The 21,193-nt window shown below is 41.2% G+C and overlaps 2 protein-coding genes across 2 annotated transcripts in view; both read left to right on the top strand.

Annotated features, from left to right (window-relative positions):
• The window catches only part of pde1a (phosphodiesterase 1A, calmodulin-dependent), a gene marked incomplete at both ends in the record, with an annotated part of 92,192 nt that overhangs the window by 65,684 nt on the left and 5,315 nt on the right, over window positions 1–21,193 (top strand). The gene's annotated exons all lie outside the window — the stretch shown is intronic.
• The window catches only part of LOC311004186 (SH3 domain-binding protein 4), a gene marked incomplete at its 3' end in the record, with an annotated part of 52,721 nt that continues 49,745 nt past the window's right edge, over window positions 18,218–21,193 (top strand). Inside the window, exon 1 of the mRNA XM_083996132.1 lies at window positions 18,218–18,375. The remainder of the gene's footprint in view (window positions 18,376–21,193) is intronic.

Raw genomic sequence — 21,193 nt, 5'->3', positions numbered from 1 at the left:
ATCAATCTCCAACTCAGAAATTACACCCAACTCTAAGAAACGTTCTTTTCACCCAGGTCGCTATTTTTCACTGTGCCCGAAAGAACAAAGTTTTGCAAATGATCTTTCTGAGACCACCTAAGTGTTCTGGCGGTGAATCACACAGCGAAGCGTTCCCTCAACTTCTGCATAAGCCTCTCTGTATTTTATTCAAACCCTTTGTCTCAGAGGATTCACATGTCAGGAGCACGTCAGTGTTATATTCACTGATTCAGACTCCAGCAGGTAGACACAGTGCCAGGGTTTTACAGTATAAGCGATCACTGACTAAAACAGGAAATAAGAGCAGAGTGAACTCCAGTTCCTCTGAGACGTTCTGCTGCTGCTGTTCTGACCTGTGAGCTGAATCTTAATGTTTTCCGGCTGCAGCTCCAGACGGCCGTCACGTCGCGGCTCACTCAGCCTCATGAGTGGAGGAGGATGAAGTGTTTCTGGGGCGACAGAGACAGAGGAACCGTCCAAACACTTGGACACGAAGCAGATTGAGACTTGACATCGCAGACGTCAATGACAAGATGACGGAGGAGGACGACAACGATGTGCCACCGACTCAAACCCCTATGAGAAGTTTCTCATTAATCTCCTCTTTCATCAAATATTTATGATCTTTCTCTTACTCACTCCAGTCTCTCACACTGACTTGGACAGAAATAGAAGCAGAAATAAAAACTGATTGAATCTGTAATTCACTTCCTGTCTCGTGTAGATTCGATAAGAGTTTGGAGACGTAATGAAAATGGGCCCCGGCTCCTGGAGATGATGTGTTTGTTTCCTCCGTGCGTCTGAGGAGGAAATCGTGGAGCTGACACGACGTCGGCTCGATGCTGAGGTGAGATATTCATCCTCCCGTCAGTCGGCTGCTTTCACACCCACCTGCCGAACATAATGTGATTTGAACCCCCCCCCCCCCCCCCCCCCCCTCTTTTTAAGGTGATTTCATTTCATATCTTTCATATTATTCTTGTGTTGATGCTGCAGTGATAGAAAATAAAATGTCTTTCTAATGTTTACGTTGCAGGGAAGAACAGAGCTGTGCTTATTGATTAAAGCAGAAGTAAGCGATCCGGTCGTTTTGGCTAATGCTGTGTTCCAGGCAGGCTTTTGAAACCGTAAATTACAGCTTCAAGTCACAACTTACGACTTTGTAGCGTTCCAGGCAACCCACTCGTGTTTTTCCGACCTGTTTTACCTGTGAAAGTCACTATAACGGCCACTCGTAACTTCCGACCCGTGAACTCGTACCAGATCGAACTGGTACGACTTCACAGGTCGGAAAAACACGAGTTACGGGTTGCCTTGAACGCACCATAACAGTCCTCGTCCCTACGTCACCACATTCACGCGCATCCCTTGGCTGCACACACAGCCCTGCATGCCGTTCTCTCTCCTCATTGGATAAAACTTGTAGGATACGAGAAAAGTTTTCTCCCCGGCTCAGAGCAGAGCAGAGTGACTGACAGACCCGTGTTTCAGACCAAACACTCTATCTAAGTGATTGCTGTCGGAAGATATAACTATTTAAGACTTATATTAACACAAATATTACTTCTGCTTTAACCTACCTGACAACCTCGACGATACGCCACAAAATGTGTTTTTGTTTTGTATTTTTCAATTAATTTCAGTTATAGCCTAGTTGTGTTTATAAGACCTGAGGTCATAGCACGTCCTCTGAGCAGCTATAGCCTAGGTCTAGGCTACAGGACAGTGAGAAGCTAACAGGAAGTGATGAGACAGAGTTGAGCTAACTTGTTAGCATGCTAACTTTAAAGGGATAGTTCAACATTTTGGCAAATTGGCCCATTGCCATAATCCCTATAGTCATAGCAGTAGGTTCGTTACCTTTATTCGTCGGTGCAAGCTATTTTTAGAATGGCGGAGCAGAGCCGTGAGCTGCTCAGAGCTACGCTACGGAGGCTCATGGGATTTCTTGGTTTCCCTCATCAAACTCATCAAATACACAATGCAACAACTCCACAACGCTCTGGTGGACAAGTTGTGACCTGCACATTCACCACGCTATGAGATAATAACACAACGTTACCAGACAGAGTTGTTTTAGAGGTAAATTCATGCAAAACCGCTGATGCGCGTTGCCTTCAGGGGCAGTTTTTCATCAAGCAGTCTCTGTATTTGCCTCGAAAACGGCTCAGTTTCGTAACGTTCCATTATTATCTCATAGCGTGGTGAATGTGCAGGTCACAACTTGTCCACTAGAGCGTTGTGGAGTTGTTGGATTGTATATTTGATGAGTTTGATGAGGGAAACCAAGAAATCCCATGAGCCTCCGTAGCGTAGCTCTGAGCAGCTCACGGCTCTGCTCCGCCGTTCTAAAAGCAGCTTGCACCGACAATTAAAGCTAACAAACCTACTGCTATGACTATAGGGATTATGGCAATGGGCCAATTTGCCAAAATGTTGAACTATCCCTTTAATGGGGGAAAAGACAACAATTGACTATGTTTGGTGACTAATGGAATAAAGTTTGATGCTGAACTCACTAGACTGGTAAGTAGCTAAACAGCTAATGCTAATGCTAGCTAAGTAGCAATAACAAAACTTGCAAATAGCCTATCTCTTTTAAAGCATTTTCTTTAAAATCTTTGTGTATAATACTTCCTTTTCATAATAATATGACTTATTTCCCTAAAAATATTTTGACTATATTCTCATAATATTGCAACTTCCTGAAATGTTAATTTTTATTTTTTTAGCCTATTGTTGACATGACTCCCCCACTCCACTCAATTATGATATTATTCTTATAATATTTCAGAGTTTCAGATATCTTTAATTTTTTTTGAATGTGGCCCTAACACTTGTGGTTTCAGTTCTTTAGGTTTGTGATGCATGAGTCCCTGCCAGTCTGATTGTTATTATGGTCTGTCATCCTGTCGTATGGATGTTGAACAAGGCTTAACACCCGCTCCAGGGGACAGAAAACAGACAAGTGGGTTGGACGTTCGAGGGTTAATCGTGTAGGAGGGTATATTGAGTGCTCTCTAAATTAGATAACAAAGCCTCCTCCTCCTCCTGCTCCTCGGTCGGTGTGAGGCGTTTAATGTGCCGCTGCCAAGGCTGAAAAATGACGACTCGGAGCCAGAGAGGCGTCTGCTGCTGCTCGTCCAGGTGGATGTCTGAGCAGCAGGTGTGTTTTCTCTCCGAGAGAAAATCAATCATCTGGCTGAAGGAAGAAAGTTGCACCAGAGGCAAGTTAATGTTGTATGTATGAGTTACAAACAATTTGGGAAATGAAAAAAAAACAAAAAACAGAAAAATACCATCAGAAGATTAAAAAGAAGAAGGTGAGAGACAGAGAGAGGATTAGAAAAGCTAATCCTCCAGACTGAGGCAGATCAGAGCGCTGAATAAAACACTGAATCACAGCTCTGATCTCTGAGGAAATTAAAATGTAAAGAGAAGATTTTTATATTCATATCCTACATGTCCCAAACCCTTCGCCTGCTCCAAGTCGGATTCAGCAAACTCTCTCTCTCTCAGACATCTGAACAGACTTCAGCCTGATGAGCTCCACCTGCTCTCGTGGAGGTTCGCCAGAGTAAATCATTAACTTCAACTAATGCTGCAGAATCTGGACCAGTCCCAAACAAGAATATCATACAACAGATCCACCATGTAAAAACACAGCAAGTTCAGCAGTGACAGCGTTTGAGGACCTCAAACAATCAGTCACTAAATTAAGACAGCTGCTCAGGCCAATCAGAGTCATGGACAAGATGGACATCATTGTCTATCATCAAACAAGATGAGCATTTAAAGGAAACGACTGAAGACAGTTATTAAAGATGGACTCCACCCACCGGTTTTTGAAGCTCACAGTGAGCTGCTCCACCGTCGCCATCTTGGCGGCATCTGACTCTTTCAAAGGTGGTTGGTTGTGTGCAGAGCTGAAGCTGGTAAACATACATTCCTGTTAGCATTGTTAGCACAGCAGGGCTGCTGAGGCTAACCCATTGATAATGCATCAGCTAATTTTTAATTATTTAATTGACTAAGCTAACAAGGCTGGTATGTGTGAGTCCTACTGGTGCGTTCACACTGGACGCAAAGCAAATTTTTTGTGCAACGAGATTACATACAAAGTCAATGCAAAGACGCGAGTACGCTAATCTGTGCCTTGAATGACGAATACGCGCAAGTTTAAAAAAATCTACTTCGGCGAAATACCCGCATAATGCTGTATGTGGACAGCCTATCAGCGTTGAGATTCTCCTCAGGCAGGATGCCAAGACGTCAGTGACTTGCTAGATACAGTCAATATTGATTTCAATAAATCATTAATCATCATCATAAATTATTAATTAGGAAATGTATTGATTTTCACACCAAACATGCCACTCACAGGCAGATGGACGGGTGCTCTGCAGCTAATTGGTTTCCTGCTGAGGTGGTGAAATTCATCTGTGTGCACCTCTGATGATATTATTAACCCAGACATGACGATGTGAGTTGTTTGTAGGCTATTCGTGTTTTCGCGCAAGTTGTTTGTACTTGTGTATTTGGGTGAGTAAACACAAATACTGCCGTGGTAAAACTCGCAGGAGTAAAGTGAAGCGCAAATACGCTTTGCATCTGGTGTGAACGCACTGTAATAGCCTACATATAATACCCGTAGATAATAATAATGCAAGAGTTTCAATGACTCACTCTAGTGGTCAGGAGAGGAACTGCAGCTGCAGATTCTTAGTATCTGTGCTGATTCTTAAAAATAATGCAGGTGTAGGTGGTGAATACATGATGCAAATACTAGGGGTGTCACGATTTCGATTTTTTATCGAAATCGATCGAAATTACGTCACGATCTCGAGCATCGAAGTCAAAGAGAGGATCGACGATCCCCCCTCCCCCCCGCACGCAAAGCTACAACTGCCCGTTGTCCCCATTGCGCACCAAGCGTCTTGTCAGTCACTGGTCCGAGTTCTCCTTTACTTTTTATTTCTAGACAACACTCACTCATTCTCTGCAACTCTCTCTCTCCCTCGCTCTCTCTTTTTTTTTTCTACCGGCGGTGTCAGCTGATGTGCACGTCTGCAGCAACCCAAACAAATGCACATGTTGACTGGCTCTATTCCAGCCACATGATTGGTTCGGCACGGCGCAACTCTCAATATCATTGGCTATTTGCCAAAACATGGATGAATGAAACCGAATCGACCACGTCTCATATTTCTATCGAAGAAAAGTTATTTCACAATTTATAGCGTTTTATCACCAGCCCTAGGTGGGCTATTGTCCCCCTCCTACCTGGGAAACAGGAGAGAGACGCAGCTCTAACTACACAACACCGACAAGCGCTGAGAGCCGCATGTTGCAGAGACGTTATAAGATTAAAAAAAAAAAAAAAACGCAAATAATAAGCCGACGAAAAGGTGCAACTTGCCACTTTTTGTCGATGTATTATTTGCGGGGGCTTTCGGGGGATCTGGTGACGGTGGAGGATCCGGGACTGATTGACTGTGGGCCACCGCCAGTCTGATCAGGACCTGATCATCAGGTCCATGGCAGAGCCCCGCTGTCACATGACTCTCGCGTATCAGCGCAATCTCGTTTACATTACATTAAGCCGACATCAGGAGAATAATGAGACACGACGGTAAATTAATGAAAATAAAATTATGATAATGTACAGATATAAATATATTTGTTTCAAAACCTTGGGGGCAATTTTGGCCCCAGGATCATGATTTTTGGGGGCATGTTACCTTTATATTGTAAAGAAATTATTTAAATGTGACCATTAGTGCCTAATGTGATACATTATGGAAATTGCATCACTTATATGTAGCCCATCTTTTGAAATAAGATTTACTGTACAAAATTTGATGAATAAAACCAATGATCGTAGACTAGACTAGTCTGAAAATAGCATAGGCGTCTGTGCTGTAAGAAAAAGAAAAAAAATCGAGAATCGAATCGAATCGTGACCCTAAAATCGAAAATCAAATCGAATCGAGGATTTGGAGAATCGTGACACCCCTAGCAAATACCAAATTCAGCTTTTACTGATTGAATCCAGGAGTTAACGAAAGCAGAAGTCACTCTTTAAAACTTAAAAACCTCTTAAGGTGAACAGAATAAAGTCTGTTTTAGTAACAGTCTTTTATTTCGATCATAAACAGACTTAATGTTTCTTTCACAACAGGTCTGAACCACTAAAACACTCTATGTTTGTGTCTATTTGTACTTAAACACAGTTCCTCCTATTAACTGTTGACTGTGATAAATTGTGTTAAGGTTTCAGGTGTTTTCAGCTCCTCTGAGGACGAATTGATCGTTTTTCTATTTGTCTTTCCTCCCTCAGTTAAAGTGAAGACAAACGACTGATTTCATCTTTCAGACCCACTATCAGTGTTTTTATAACACTGAGCTCCAGCTCTTATCTCTCACTTTCACAACCACTTGGCTGCAGCTTCATAATTGGTATTTCTGACATGATGCAGCAGTGGAAACATCTAGAAGAAAAAAACAAAAAAAGGAAAGAAAAACCTCTGAAGCTCCCAGCATCACTTCATGCATGACAACAAAGACTAGACTGCTGAAAACCATGTAATCTTAATTATCATAATAATGTGAGGCTGTGGTTTTAAGGCTGCAGGCTTCAGAAGTGACAAACTGACGAAGGAGATGACAATTCAACACGGTGGAAAACTCTTTATCTTCATCATCTTCACAAGCAGAGAAGACGAAAGATGGAGGAGGAGTGAGGATGATGAGCTGGGGGGAAAGTCGTCATCGCACTCTGAACGCTAAAACCTCGTCTCGCTGCAGACACTCATGTTGGTTCTTCACCTGTAGCTCCTCAGCCTGTTAGTGCACTGCAAAAAATATTTGTCTTATTTCTTGTCAAAATGTCTCAATTTTAGTCAAAACTAATCTCTTCCCACTTTAAATAAGACTCATCACCTAAACATTTACTTGTTTTTAGATCATTTTCACTTGTTTCAAACTAATTTTCAATTGAAATAAGTAGAAAAATCTGCCAGTGAGAGGAAGTTTTTTGTGCTTGTAATAAGAAAGAAAAACTTGCTCCACTATCAGATTTTTCTACTTATTTCAAGTGAAAATATGCTTGAAAGAAGTAAAAAAGTGTCTAAAAACAAGCTACTTTTAATGCGATGAGTCTTATTTTAAGTAGAATGAGATTTGTTTAGACTAGAAATGACATTTTAACTAGAAATAAGACAAATATTCTTGGTAAGATTTTGAGTTTTTGCAGTGTGTGATGAGCTTCACCTCTGACGTTCAGATGGACAACAACATGACAACCTCTTGTTATAATGAATTAGACTCACAATAACAATTCAACCTGTTTCAAGCTTCGACCAGTTAGTGAATCCTGAACGCTGTGTTTCCAGCGTGGTGCACGCAGCTCTGCAGAGCAGGACGATCTGTCCTCATGGATCTGTCTCCTGCCTCCTGGTGTTTTGGCTTCTGAAGCTTCAAACAAACTCATGGATCTGTGTCTCTCTGAACGTCCTGAGGCCTGTTCTGCAAAACCAAAACACGCAGGAGAATTTCCTCGTGTTGATTTGGAGACGTTCATTAACTGAAACAAAAAAACCACACTCTGGGTTGGGGACAGATTTTACAATGAGACCAACAGTAACATAAGAACGAGCAGGAAGAACACTGACGCTGGTTCCTTCTATATTTCTATGTAATTATATCGAAACAACTCGACTGCATTTCTTGGTTTGGTGCCTAAAACACTGGATCCAGGAGTCTGCTCCAAAATGGTATTGTTTGGAGATAACAACATAGATGATGGAGGATGCTTAGTGGTCAAGACAAGAGGTCAAGAGAATGACCCATGTCTTCATTCCCCCAGTCTCTCTCCACAATCCTGTCAATTAAAGGCAAAAATCCCCCAGAATATCTTTAAAAAGACAATGAAATACAATATAGATGATGGTTGGTTAGGTAATGATGATTAAAACAAAATAAAAAATGAAAGTAAAAGAGGTAATGTTGCCAAAACTTCAAAAAGGTCAAACTCAGGTATGTTGTTTTTGCTCAGGTAAATGTTTAAAGGGACAACAAGGAGTTTCTATTTGGTTATAAAAAAGTCTCACGTTAATGTGGATGAATCTACGTTACCCACACTTGTTAATGGCTCCATTTTCGATAAATATATCGTTTTGTCTCTATCGTTATTTTGTTATTTTAATTAGGGCCGGGACTTTAACGCATTAATTACGATTAATTAATCACACAAAAATTAACGCGTTAAAAAAATTAACTCATTTTAATCGCACTTATTCAAAAAAAAAAATTTCACGCCCGCACACGAGAGAGGCGGCAGTTTGAGAGGCTGACTGGTAGAGATGAGAGCTGGTGAAACGCTAGCATGGTTATTTAAAACACCATCTCTGATCTCTGCCTGCACATAGATACACAGACACGGGCGCACGCTAAATGTGCTATATCGCGCTAATTGCTCAGCTGCAGCGCTATATCTATGACCTGTCACTGTCACAGGTGCATCTCATCTCATTATGATAGGACTTCACCCTCAGAGCTGTCTGTCTTCAGACTGTCCTGACCTGTCCCTGAACATCACACAGGGACAACATGGAGCTGCCTGTGTGATTGGTTACTGACTTTTATTAATGTTTACATCAGGCTGAGTTCAACAAATCAGTTTAAGTAGCCTAGTTAAATACTACAGTAATCATCATAGTGTATTGGAAGGAAAGACCATTTCATCTGTATGTATCAAATATCGATTAATGAATTAATCGATAATTTGCATCCCTAGTCTGTTGGTCTTGGTTAAGTACCACCTTGAATGCTTAAGCTTATGTATTCAGTCATTCAATGGTATACTAAAATCCATGTTGAAAAAAAATGCTTCTCACTGTTCTCAGGTCAAATATTTATATGCGATTAAAATGCGATTCATTGCGATTAATTAATTACAAAGCCTCTAATTAATTTGATTATTTTTTTTAATCGAGTCCCGGCCCTAATTTTAATTAATGGTGGAAATGCTGGGCGAGCCGACCAGTGTTTCCTTACTTTCGGTTTCTGGGACGCTGCCCGGCGAGTCATAAGAAAAACGCCGTCGAATCGTCGTTTATGGTCGGAACTACGACGGTATCTGATCGTCTTCGAACCTCTGACTTTAATTATTGATGAATGAAAACATTCTTGGCAAGACGTCCGTCTTGCGCCGGTGCAAGAATTTCACCATGCGCACGGAGGCTCATGGTAAATGTAGTATGAGAACACTTCACTTTCTAAAACTCCTCGTTGTCCCTTTAAAGGAAAAGAGAGGGTCAAAGGTCAGAGGGCGGGGTTATATAATCTCAGGGGGTGTGGTAAGGCGTCACGTGGTGGTGGTGATGCCGGCAAAAAGACATCAACTCCAACCAACTCTAAGGAGAACCAATAGAGGTTGCAGTTTGGTTTTAAATATTTTTTTCCCCCTTCACAGCTACAGTCTGCTGCTCACACACCTGTTATTCCTCTCACCATGGTTCCTTTTTTTTTCCTTTTTCTTTTTTTAGCTTCTACAAATTTATATTCACAAATTCAATCATTTTCATCAGCAGCAGTAATTAGGAGACAAACACCTCCAGCATCCTGCAGAGAGCGATTACCGTCATTAGCTCCACCTGTCTGACGAGTCACACTGTGGCCTCGTGTGTTGTGATCAAACACTTTGTTTAAGAAACCAGCGGTCGGTCCATTTGAAGCCAAATATTAACGTTGTTCACTGTTTACACACTTCCCCTCATCCCAGCAACTGTGCGACTCGACGTCTGCTTTAATATTTGATGTTGTTTTGCAGCAGATTTCCTTTCATGCAGACGACGCTCCAGCTGCTGTGACGAGAAGTTCTTCAGCTCGGTTCTGTCTCAATTAAAGTTTCCTCCACCACCACTACAGGGTCGTTAACAGAACACAAAGTTATTCCACCCAGGAATCATCACTTTGATCCAGAGGATTCGCTCTGCGCTCCGTCCTGCAGCTGTTAGCTCGTCTCCTTCAGCTTCTATAAAGTTATGAAAACTTCACGTCGGTGTTTGAAGGTCAGATTAACGACCTCTCGCTCTGCTGAAGCTCTTAACGAGTCAGTCTAATCACCGTCTGCAGAAACCTGCTCTTCTTCAGGACCTGATCTTTTTCACCACTTTCTGTTTTAACCACCATGAGATTGAATTGAAAATCCTCTGCACATGTTGCTGCTGTTGCTGTCGACACAAATATATAATCCTCTGGTGATTTTCTTATCTCTGCTGGAGTAAATTCAAAATAATGAGAGTTTCTTTTTCTTATCGTCAAATCTTCTGCCTGTTTCACGTCCATTTGGAAAAGTCTAGAAACTGAAACTGTTCTGCAGCCGAACTGCGATAAATAAGGAAGGCTCAATAATATATAAGACATAATAGAAATTCTTGACGAAGTATACAGTAGATAATCATTTTTAGGTCTCGTAGATAAAAGTATTATTGTGGCTGGTGTATTTGACATTATATCTGAGTGTTAATGCTTTTTGTAAAATGAGATTTGGTTTCCTCAGGGTTGAGTTATTGATAGTTCATTGGTATTTGAGGTATGTAAGGTATGTGTACGTGTATGTAGGTAAGATCAGTGTAAAGTGGTGGTGTGATGTGTAACGAGAGTAATACACTGGTATTAAAATGGATCCAATGGAACTGGTTTTATTGGTTCCCAATAACAAAACAGATCAGATGAATAATGGGAGAGGAAAAAAGACAAGATTAATATATGAATAATTATGTAATAATAATAAATAATCAAATTTTCTCGTCTGAAATGCAGTGATGAAGAATGACAGTTGTTGGGTTGTACTTAAATAAATGTTGTGCTGCTGCTGCTCCACTCCTGTTGTGACGGCTGAAAAATATGGTCTTGACAAATATTTAGAGAAACTTGAAAGCAACACAACTCAGGAAGTGACAAGAGGAAAATAAAAGTTTTTTTTTCTTTATTTATGTCTCTTTTATTTATTTATTTTACACAGACTGACAGAGAAATATGTTCTGCCAGCAGGACGTTCAGACCGTGAAAACACATAACAGTGTGTGTGTGTGTTGATAAAGTATCAGAATGTTCCAGATTTTTTTGTGAGGATGATGCTTTTATTCTGAAAGGCATTTAGTGTTGTTGCTGCAGAGAAGTTTCAAGGACGATAATAATTTCCTGTTACATCTTCAGACAGAGAGAGATGAGCTGATCGTGTCGGTATGAAACTCCATGTTGTTGTCAAACATTAGCTGTGTTTTCCTTCACTGATCCAGGTTCAGTTTCTACTGTAAAAACCTGACTGCAGATGTTTGAAATGTCCATCAGAGGAAACCTGCATCATGTCAACCTCACATTATCATCATGATGAAATCTGAACTGAAACTCTGAGACGCAGCGGTTCACGGTGGTGAGGTGGAGTGAGGTCACGAGGTCAAAATCACCGCACGATACTACCTATATGTCTAATAATGTTTCCCTTAATGATTAATGAGGGAAAATGTATTATTATTGTGAATGAGGGTGAGATAGATTAAGGGAAATTCGGTGCCTGTTCAATATGGATGAAATCAAGGACAAAAATTACATATTAGTAACTTGACACTCCACAGAAACACGTCTCAGGTCCAACCAACAGAACTGAATTAAGGACGTGAGCAAAGGAGAATCTCATATAGAAGCAGCAGCTGGATGGAAGTGACACACACACACACACACTGCAGCAGCATTGCTATTGTTCTTAATGTTTAGCAGCTAATCCCATTGCCTTGAGTAAAGTGAAAGACGGTCGTCATGGTAAAACGTCAACAGTTACTGAATGAGACAGGATGTGAGTGGAGGATGTTTGGATTAACACAAACACTCCATCACCCACAACCTGCATCAACTAAATTATTAGTTAATTATTCTGAATATTGTTGTAATTCACATAAAAGAGTGTGTTAACCAATAGAAGAGTCAACTTCTTCTTGCTAAATTGTATAGAGCCTGAGCGGCGGTGCATGGTGCGTTCAGGGGAACAAAGTGGTGGTCACATGTCAGTAGTAGCTCGGAGGTTGGTGTTCCTTCCTTTGTTTGACCACTTCCAGCTTTTCTTTGAGCGGAGCAGCTGGAGCTGACGTCTCCTGTGGGCCGGCCGCTGAGTCATGCTTTAATATGCTTAAACTGCTGCTGGTTCATTTGCTCATAGAGACAAAGTGTTTGTTCCTCGGTGGCGTTACCTCTGACTCGGCATATTTCACATTCTGCTAAACCTCTGATAAAAGATAACGACGGAGGTGTTTAATCTTTTTTATTTTTATTTTATCAGGAGTTTTTTTTTCCCCTGATGAAGCAAAAAAGAATCAGTGCAGCAGGGATCTGGGATCAGTTTAAACAGACAAAAACAAAACAGCTCTTTTCCAAACAGGCAACAGAGTATTTATTCATGACACTTATTATCATCGAGCTGTTATCAGGCCACAAAGAGAATGTAATTTCTGTCTGCGGAGGCAAATTGCAGCTGTGAATTCAAATTTAGCGACAGCAAAAAAAAGAAGGTGATTTATGGAGTAAATTGAATATTAACAGCAGATGTGATGAGTGTGTTCAGTCATGCAGCAGCAGAGAAACAACAAGACAACAACATTAACGGTGTCATTTGAATGAAAAACACGTCTTCAGGAGAAAATATGTTCATCAGAAGAGCTGGGTGCAGGGTCTGTGACTCAGGAACGTGGTGGTACCTGTTGGTACCTAATGATTCACCTGTTGGTTTGTCTGTTGGCTCACCTGTTGGTTGATACGTTGGTTCACCTGTTGGTTCACCTGATGGTTGATACGTTGGTTAACCTGTTGGTTCACCTGTTGGTTGATACGTTGGTTCACCTATTGGTTGATACATTGGTTCACCTGTTGGTTGATACGTTGTTAACCTGTTGGTTCACCTGTTGGTTGACACGTTGGTTCACCTGTTACTTCGTCTGTTGGTTCACCTGATGGTTGATACGTTGGTTCACCTGTTGGTTGATACGTTGGTTCACCTGTTGGTTGATACGTTGGTTCACCTTTTGGTCCGCCTGATGGTTTGCCTGTTGGTTCGTCTGTTGGTTCACCTGTTGGTTATCTGTTGGTTCACCTTTTGGTCCGCCTGTTGGTTCACCTGTTGGTTCGCCTGATGGTTCACCTGCTGGTTGTTATGTTGGTTCACCTGATGGTTCACCTGTTGGTTCGCCTGATGGTTCACCTGCTGGTTGTTATGTTGGTTCACCTGTTGGTTCGCCTGATGGTTCACTTGTTGGTTATCTGATGGTTCACCTGTTGGTTCACCTGATGGTTCACCTGTTGGTTATCTGATGGTTCACCTGTTGGTTCACCTGTTGGTTCACCTGATGGTTCGCCTGATGGTTCACCTGTTGGTTGATACGTTGGTTCACCTGTTGGTTCGCCTGATGGTTCACCTGTTGATTATCTGTTGGTTCACCTGTTGGTTATCTGTTGGTTATCTGATGGTTCACCTGTTGGTTCGTCTGATGGTTCACCTGTTGGTTATCTGTTGGTTCGTCTGATGGTTCACCTGTTGGTTAGTCTGATGGTTCACCTGTTGGTTATCTGATTGTTCACCTGTTGGTTCACTTGTTGGTTCACCTGTTGGTTCACCTGTTGGTTGATATGTTGGTTCACCTGTTGGTTCGCCTGATGGTTCCCCTGTTGGTTCACTTGTTGGTTCACCTGTTGGTTTGCCTGATGGTTCACCTGTTGGTTGATATGTTGGTTCACCTGTTGGTTATCTGTTGGTTCGCCTGGTGGTTCACCTGTTGGTTATTATGTTAGTTTATCTGCTGGTTGTTATGTTGGTTCACCTGATGGTTCACCTGTTGGTTATCTGATGGTCCCCCTGTTGGTTCGCCTGATGGTTCACCTTTTGGTTATTTGTTGGTTCACCTGCTGGTTGTTATGTTGGTTCACCTGATGGTTCACCTGTTGGTTATCTGTTGGTTCACCTGTTGGTTGATACGTTGGTTCACCTGTTGGCTCGTCTGTTGGTTCACCTGTTGGTTGATACATTGGTTCACTGTTGGTTCGCCTGTTGGTTGATACGTAAGTTCACCTGTTCTCAGTGCGTCCTGATGCAGTTGATGACGTATTGTGGTTCAGTAGTGGTGTCTCGCTTCACTTCCCTTTGCCAAGTGAAGTGAGGGGTCTGAATGAGAAATGGGACGGGGCCTTTGTGTTTCATTGTTTCAGCCTGGCAGTGTCCTCTGTAAACAAAGTCAGCTCCATAAATAAATGGTTTTCTCAGTTTGGTGAGGAAGAGCATAGAGTCCTGACCTCCACCCCCTCCATGATGGACGTCCCTGCAGCAGGTCCAGTGTCAGTGAACAGACTGTGAGCAGACTAGTGTCCTGATACCTTTGGCTATGACACATAAGTGTTGAAAAGACTGAAGCTCCAGTGGTGACTCATGGGTTTTTGCCCAGGAGGTCAGATGCGTCCTCATTCATTTATCAAGCCGCCAGCGTCCTGCACTGAATATGAATGAAGAGACTTTTATTCACTGTTTTTTCTCTCTGTCTCTCACTTTAAGGACCATGAGACATGAGTGATTACAGCGTGAACGTCAGCTGCTGCTCTGTGGTGTCACTGTAATGTAATCTGGTTTCATAGTCGTGCTGCCTTTTTATCTGTCAGCCTGTGGCTCCAGATACGAACCGGCCCGCTGATTTATGGCAGACAGGAGCTTCAGAGTCGATCAATTCCTACATCTCCAACCTTGTCGTTCATCACGCTGATTGAAAGGCCCGATAATGACAACACAGACTGAAATCAATCACTCACACTACGCTCTTTCTTTTTTCCCATGTACGTGTTTGTTTGTTTTTTAGTTTTGTGCTCAGACTGAAATCTAAAGACCTGTTGGATGTTCTCTAATGAACCTACAAACATTCATGGTCCCCAGAGGAGAAACCCTACATATCTACCCGATTACTTTTCCCCTAGTGCGTCCACAACATCAATATCTGTTTTTTTTTGATACTGTATTAACTGTGCTCTCAGGTCGTACTGTTAAAACTTATGATCAACCTGAGAACAGTGTTGTGCCAGTTGACACTTAAAAATATCTAGTTTAAGGTTCAGTTCATATGAAAATGAACTAGTTCACATTCATTTTTTCCATTTCTTTCTTTGAATAAATAAGGCAGCAGTTCTTTTTCACAAGAACCTGAACCCAAACCACTGCCAATCTCAAACTGTAGCTATTAATTATTGTACCACTGAAGAATCACAGACATGAGCTACATTTAACACTGGAAAAAACAATATTGATATTCTGTTGAAAGTGAAAAAGCATGGTGCAGTTAGAATTTATAAAGAGAAAACATATGAAAACTCTAGTGAAATATAAGTTCCTCAAAATCTTTTCTTTTCTTATAAGGATATAACCTAAATATACTAAATATACTACTATACTTCCTCCATGTAGATAATCAGAATCAAATGATTGATACACAGGAACAAGTTAATCTTATACCAGTCACAATTTGTAGAAAAACATTTACCTTTTTTCCATAATACTGATTTAAATGCTCAAACACTGACTTAAACCATATCTGCACCATCTGTAACACTACAAGTCATACTGGGCCGTGTCCATGGAGATGTCCCACAACTCTAAAACTGATTAGTTTATTGACTGACTTGTCCTGAAAAATTGGATTTCCCTGAGTCTGGCATGGTCTCCAGAGGATGTTCCCTGATTATTTTTTGCTGCATCTCTGATTTTTTTTTTTTTTCAGACACAACCAGGCCACAAAATTCACATTTAAACACCAGAGCTGCGGGGAGATCACTGTGAGATACACTGAGCACGTTCTCTCGCTCCCCAGAGGTTGAACCTCCTCAATTTTAATGACGCCCTGGAACAGGCCTCTGGTGCTCCAACTTCTAAATGAAAGTTGACGTGTTGAATACTGTGCTGCATTCAAATGCCACTCGATTCAATATTAACTGCAGATCTGTCCTTGGAGAGAGGAGTTTGGAGATGATGAGAAATAATCCCAGAAACTAAAGGCAAGACGACGCAAGTTCAGTCTAAAACATAAAGACTTTACACCACACACGAAGAAGTTTGTTGGTTCTCTTTAACAAAGAAAGAGACAGAATAGAGAGATGGTGCTTTTTCGTTATAGGCTAGACTGCAGAATAATGAAGCAAAAACATTGCACTCCTGCAGATTATATCAGATTATTAAAAAGGCCGACGACCATGGTGAAGCAAAGCATCTCGTGTCTGATGTGAAGTCTCTGAGGAGGCCGAAGCAAAGTTTAATATTCTGTTTCTCCACTTCCTGCCACGGGTCATGAATTATTCTGTCAGACTCTTTAGAGCGTGATTCAACCTCACACAGTCGCTCTTTCGTTCGTCAACTTGTTTTTAACGCTCAGACTTCCTTGAAATTATGTGTAATTTAGTTTTGCAGTATTCTGCGTTTGATCGTCAATAGAAGATAATTTGTCTGCTATCGAACGCAGCGTTTTCTTTCTAACAATCACAGACGGAAACTCTTCTGTTAAACCCCCAGAAGTTCAAACGTTTTATATAAAACATAAAAGAGCTGTTGTGTTTTGGTTTTAACAAATTTAGACGAATAGATCCTGTGGTGACGACCTGCTGTTAGTGATTCTTCTTATTCTGTAGGTTTTGACTTTTTAAAACTCAATGAACTTGTAAAGCAGAATGATTCTTTTCAGTGTTGTTCATTATTTAATTCTGTATATCCAAGCAGATTTAAACTTATATTACTCTTTGTACTGTTGATTAATCTACAGTGGTGTGTTACGACTTCATAGTAAAGTTATTTAAAAACTGGTAAAAAATACAAGTAGGCTATAATCCTTATGAATTTAAAAAAGAGAAACAAATACTAAGTAGGAACACTCAAGTTAAAGCAGATATCAGCTTCACGGCCGTTTCGGCTAATGCTGCGTTCAAGGCAGGCTTTTGAAACCGTAAGTTACAGCTTCAAGTCACAACTACGACTTGGTAGCGTTCCAGGTAACCCGTAGCTCGTGTTTTTACCATCCTGTTGTCTGTGAAAGTTCCCTATAACGGCCACTCGTAACTTCCGACCCGTGAACTCGTACCAGATCGAACTGGTATGACTTCACAGGAAGGAAAAACACAAAGTACGAGTTTCTTTGAACGCACCATGAGTTAGCAGCCCCCGCCCTTGTCAGGCATCAATTGGTCCTCGTGCTACGTCACCACATTCACGCGCATCCCTTGGCTGCACACACAGCCCTTCATGCCGTTCTCTCTCCTCATTGGATAACACTTGTATCCCACAAGGAAAATTTTCTCCTCGGGTTACAGCAGAGCAGAGTGACGGAGAGACTCGTGTTTAGGCTGAAATACTTCATGTAAGTGATTGCTGACGGAAAATAGGACTATTTAGGACTTATATTAACAAAAACATTCCACTGATCTGCTTTAAGTAGCCTACCTCAAAATTGTTCCACTCATGAGGACATGCGCAAACATGCACTGTACTTTTTTTGTGGTAAAATATTGGATATTACCTGAAATATTCATTAATTCATATTCTCGCTGGCTTTTGTTTAATGTTAATATTTTGTTGTTATTGTAGCCTACCTGTTTCTTATGTTTTACACTATAAGTGCAATTCCATGGTGTAATGACTACTAGACAATAAGAGCTATTATGATTATGACCCTGATATCCTTATTAAATATGATAATGGATCCCAAGCAAATATTAGTGTTTATTTTCAGGATGGAACTGGTTTAGTGATGAATTAATAAACATATCATGTGTTTTAATTAGTGGAGTGAAAAGTAGCCTATAAAGTTTCCCTATGTTGTATTAAGACATAAAATCAGATCCAGCTGGCTGTGTGTACTGTACTGTGGTTGTACTGTAGTGTAGTTTTATATGGGGGAGCTGTTGCCCTGTCTCTCTCTTAGCCTGGACCCACAAACCCTCCACCGTGATAATAACGCGTCGTTCCCGGTGTTTAACCCCGCGGGGCTCCGGGTCTCTGTGTCTCTCTGTGTGGATTTAAGAGTCGTTACAACCGGTGAAGTGACATCATGTGCCCCGGCGAGGCCCCTCCCTGTCCCGGTGACATCAGCCGGAGCTCGGCTCGGCTGCTGCTTTCCTCCAGGAGGAGGAGGACACGGTGGATCCGCACACACACACTCTCACACACTCACACACACACATCCAGGAGGGAGCTCAGCTCGACGGGGAAACTGCCTCTTTTCTTCATGGGACACAACAGGACTTCTTCTTTTTCTCCTTCTCCTTGTTCTCCTTTTCCTCCAGGTAAGCTGCTGCTGCTGCCACCAACAACACCTTCTTCTAATAGTTCTTCTTATCCGTGTGTCTTCGTGTTGGACCCGTTAGAAACCCCCGAAGCCTCCAACTTTTTCACTTTCCGGCCACAGTGTCACATATTTGAGGGGGAAAATAAAACGACGGTTAGTTTATAGTTAGTTAGTCGACTCAGCAGCACCGAGCGTTGTGTTTGTGTTGAAGTGGTTTAATGTTGAAACAGAGGAAGTGCTGAGCTTGGTTTGTCTTTTTTTTTTTTTCCTTCTTATTTTTTGTGTTTGGTTGTTTTGTTGGAGAGACATAACACGGTCTATGGTCCAACTGTACCTGCGGTGAAACTACAGTAACGGCTGACTGTGTCTGTGACTGAGAGCGCGCGGCGTTATCGCTGCTGCTGCTTCTTCTACTACTCTTTTGGTGTCTCTTTTTTAATCTTCTTCTACGGAAAATCTGAGGTTGCTTGTGAAAGACGCGTGTCAGTGGTAAAATGTGACATCTGGAGCTGCAGCGGTGGTTGGCTGCTGTTGCTGTTACCGAGCACGGTGTCTATCTAACGGTTGTCTCTGTCTGACTGTAGCTGCTCTGGTGGACTGGGGCTGTGGGGTGGGAGGGGGTGGAGGGGCACTGGTGGTTGCCATGGCATTAAATAACACAACACTGATTTCAAGTGAGGACTTAACACCACTCATCTTCATCCTCTTCTTCACCATCTTCATCACCACCATAGTAACTACAGGCTGCCTCTCTCTGCTGTTGCTGCTGATGTGTTCAGGGAACAGGCAGAGTGAGACCACAGTGAAAAAAGGAAGAGGAAGGAGGATGAAGATTAGAGCTGGAATTATTTGTTAATGAATTAGCTGATTGACAGAATGATTAATTGGCTGAATGTGAATGTCAATCACAATAAACTGAATATACTTGGATTTTGGACTGTTGCATCTTGAACATCAGAACCATGACTATTAATCAACAGCTTGAATGAATTGATTGTGTGAGAAAATAATGTATTGATCAAAAGATAACATGGTAGATACAGTAAGATTTGCTCAATAGTAATAAGCATCTCATAATTACATACTGTTTCTATTAAAGATAGGCTTAGGGTAGCCAAAATGATCATTTTGGCTGTTTTCTCTGAATCAATGTTATAATATAGGTTCCTCAAATTTCACTAGGGTTCAAAAGGGCTTATTTTTCTGTCTCTAATACAATGTTATTCTCAGAATGATGTACTTTTATTACAGTTGGTAAGTTTGAACTGGAAACTTTGTTTGAAATTTGATTGAAAAAATAAGTTATTAGTAAAAAAAAAAAAAAAGAGTCAAAGGCGTAAACATAGAGGCATCTGAAAGTGCTATATATAAGATTGAGAAATACATTAACAACATTAAATAGCCTACAATGAAAATTAAAATGAAATAAGTTACATACAATCAATGGAAAATGATTTTGGAAAATATCACAAAGAGTGATAGATATGAGTCTTATCAGAGTGCATTGTGGGTCTTGTAACACATGACCACTTTTCCCAAGAAGACAAGTTTGCTGTGTTTGAATTGGCCGTTTACAAAGTGAGAATGACTCAGGAGCAGTTGCTCCTCGTCCCTGATGTGTTTCCCAGCAGCAGCAGCAGCAGTGGAGAGAAAAACTGTTAACATGCTGAGGCCAAGTCCCCTGACTTCATCCTCCTCCTCCTCTTCCTCCTCCTCACTCGGCTGACCTGCTGCTCTCTACACATACCACGTTAAGTGGTTTAGTTGATATCTGACAGCGACCTGCTGAGTTTGTTCCACTCTGCAAAAAGCTGGCACTACCGAGGCCGCTTTTATTTTGAAAAATATCCTGACTCATATTCATAGTTTTGACTGTCGTCTCTCTCAGTTGTGATAACGTGTCAAAACAAGAGTCTCTGCCGAAACCTGAGAATGTTACGACATCATCTCTGAGGATGTAAACAGTGCTCAAATTATTTATAAAGAGAAAACAAATGCGAAAATAATTCTCTTGTGAACGTCCATCTTGGTTTACAGACTGGCTTCTTGTTTTACCTTTGACCTGCTGTGACTTTTCCAAAGTTTGGGATTATTACACACATTTCAGGTTATTAAGGATCTTGTTTTGACTGCTTTCTTATTGCTAACAGCGTAGCTTGAGGGAAGGCAGTTTGGTCTCAACAAACACTGGATGTATTACCATCACATTAGAAACAGACAACCACAAACTCATTAGTAGCACAAGTCAGTGACACCACAATAAACAAAACCCACTTTTGTAGTGATATTGAATTAGCTGACAGAATTAATGGATGGATCTACAAATCAAGGACCCATTATAAAGAAAAAAAGGGCATTTTCCTCTAAGTCTGTTCTTTTAGGGTTGAAACAATTAACATTTGAAATGACAGATGTTTTCAGAGAAACAGCAGTAAACAGCAGGCAGACAGTCAGAGAGCAGCTGGTGAACATAGTGCAGGATTTCTTACATACTTAATTTGATAAGGAAATCACATTGACGTCAAGATCTCATTTACAAATGAGACGTGAGAACAGAAAACAAAATGTATAACATAGAGAAATATTATAGCAGAGATATTTGAGCAACTAGGCTAACGAGCCAGATGTTTCCCACTGGAGCTGATGGAGACCAAACATGGAGCTAAAACAGAGGGAAACTCTGAATAACACATGAATAAGATCATTTTATTAGTTATATAGCAGGTTTAATATCAGGTAATACTGACCTGACACTGTCTGTTACAACTTCCTGCAGGTCGATGTTGATTTTGTGTTGAAATGAACAGAAACGTATT

The sequence above is a fragment of the Trachurus trachurus genome (genome assembly GCF_905171665.1).
Source record: "Trachurus trachurus genome assembly, chromosome: 21".
NCBI classification, from domain to species: Eukaryota; Metazoa; Chordata; class Actinopteri; order Carangiformes; family Carangidae; genus Trachurus; species Trachurus trachurus.
This window is presented reverse-complemented; position numbering and strand designations above follow the sequence as displayed.